We start from the raw sequence: 2,404 nt of genomic DNA on the forward strand, positions 1-2,404 counted from the left end.
GAAACACTTGCCGCGCGACAAAATGTGATGTGGTAGCCAATGAACACAGAAGTTTGTAAGCTTATTAGCTACCGCATTTTGCCGCACGACAAACGTTTTCGCGTCTAGCGAAAATGCAAAAGCCATGATTTCAACTTTTGTCGCGCGGTGGAAATTATATATCTATTGCTTCCGAGCAAACGAGACGTTGATTATCGCGTCCCCCCAACATCTGTCACGCGGCAAGCGTTGCCACGTTCTGTGTGCAGCAGCCACAAGTACGAGCGTGCAAAGCAAAGTGAAAGTATATATATCTCTATAGAGATTTATGATCTATGATTGAGAGTTCACATGATTACGTTGATACTTTTGTCACAGACTGTACGCGGGCATTTAGCATTCGATTGACAGAGGTAGGCAGTGGCAGGTAGTAGGAATACAGTATTTATTATACTCTTTCACGGTATGATTATGATTAGTGCCGGTCCGCAAGTATAGTAAAATAAAATAGTTTTCGCGATGTATAGTCAGCAGATATATAATTGACAGGCATTAAGTCATCTGAGCGAATTGCGGTAAGTCCTGATTGTTTGCTAATTGTTCAATATTTTTGACAAACACACGAAGTTTATGTTCATCAATGTGACAAGCGTTTTGTTCTCCAATTCAATAGTGTTGCTAACGGACACAATTTGAACGACATAATAATTTGTTAAAATATCGCATACAGAGTTTAGAATGATTTATTCCTCAAGTGATCTTTTTGCCAAAACTATCGCATAAATAAATTTAACAGTTTAGTATTATGTATATTTAACTTTTATAATAATTATCGAGTATGTCATAAAAAATATTTTCTCTTATTTTACACTCTTTCTTCAGCGATCCTGCATCTTGGTTTTCGAGATTTGCACGCGAACAATACTAATGTTGATAGTGTGTTAGCATTGATTTAAAAAAATTCTTATAGTTAGTGTTCAAAAAACGCACATAAACTTTAAAATCAATGCTGTATATTTTTGTTCGTTATTATCTCAATCAAAGTATTTTACACAATCAACGAATTCATATTTCTCATATTTTGTTTTAAATTCAATCATAATTTTCCTTCCAGTGAAATGAATTCAAAATATTTTTTTTTTAGAATCAAATTTAAAAGGCAGTAATATAAAAATTTATTTTCTCAAATCAGTTTTAGTTTACTAATAATTCAAAAAAGATTTTTTTACCATTAGTTAGAAATATTCGATATTTTAAAATGATGAAAAAATTATTGATTATTCTAATACCCGATTTATAATCAGGCCTTATATTTAAGGTTTTTTTTCCTATAAATACGGACATAAGGATGCGTTTCATTTAACATTTGCAACACTCGTGAATATTATTTCATCCTTGTTGTTATCAAATACTAAACAAGGAAATATTCGAGTGTACTGCGAACGTTAAGTGGACGCACCCTAAATCATACTTTAAATCGATACAGTTATATATTTTTTTAATAATAGGAGTATTTTTTGAATTTGTGTTCTAATAGAAATGTATTATAAAATAAATGACAAAAATTTTAATTTTTTGGTATAAATACTTTATGTAGAAGAAGTATTTAAGATTATTTATATGAAGTTATATATTGCGATATAGAAATTATTCAGTGAATAAACAAAATATTTATTTGTTCTCGTTGTAATTAATCGCTGTAACTAATCGATAAATCGTAATAAAACTTTGCGTAAGTTATTTTGAATACTTAAAGTATTTGTACAAAAACATTACAATTTTTTTATTATTTTTTTAATTTTAACTTGTAACAATAAAAAATAACAAATAAAATAAATAAACGATAAAAATATGTTGTTTAATAAAAACAGAATATTATGAATATATATAGTTTTTATATGAATATATATAGTTAGGAATATTATATATGAATATATAATATTTTGTATGTAGTTTGTTTAAAGTGTAAATATGAATATATACATATATGTGCTATATATGTCTATCAAATATCCTTAATTGCGTTGCATAATTGCGTTCGAAATCAGAAAGCGTGAAGCCTAGACAGCTGTCTTTCACAGAACATACCTTTAAATCAAAGAGAAATCATTAAAACTTAAATTTTAATGTTAATTTAATAAAATTGTTATAAAAATACTTATAGCAGCTAATACATTAATGTCTTGATTCTTTGCATATTGAATTTGAACAGATAAATTTAAACAATAAGAATCTTATTTTTAGACTGTACATGTGAGAATCACAATCAATACGAACAAGAAATTAAATACCTATATCGATCGAAGCTGGATCTTTAATGTCTAAATAATTCAATGTGAATTGTGCGTGCGTGCGTGCGTGCGTGCGTGCGTGCGTGCGTGCGTGCGTGCGTGCGTGCGTGCGTGCGTGCGTGCGTGCGTGCGTG

General features: G+C 29.7%; 1 protein-coding gene across 2 annotated transcripts in view; it reads left to right on the forward strand.

The window, feature by feature from the left end:
• Window positions 1-314: 314 nt before the first annotated feature.
• Window positions 315-2,404, forward strand: part of LOC108686634 (tubulin polyglutamylase TTLL5) — a 31,881-nt gene continuing 29,791 nt past the window's right edge. For both annotated transcript variants that reach the window (XM_018192059.1, XM_018192060.1), the window contains exon 1: window positions 315-554. The gene's annotated coding sequence lies outside the window, so the exon portion shown is untranslated. The remainder of the gene's footprint in view (window positions 555-2,404) is intronic.

This window comes from Atta colombica, unplaced genomic scaffold (genome assembly GCF_001594045.1).
Source record: "Atta colombica isolate Treedump-2 unplaced genomic scaffold, Acol1.0 scaffold187, whole genome shotgun sequence".
Classification (NCBI taxonomy): Eukaryota; Metazoa; Arthropoda; class Insecta; order Hymenoptera; family Formicidae; genus Atta; species Atta colombica.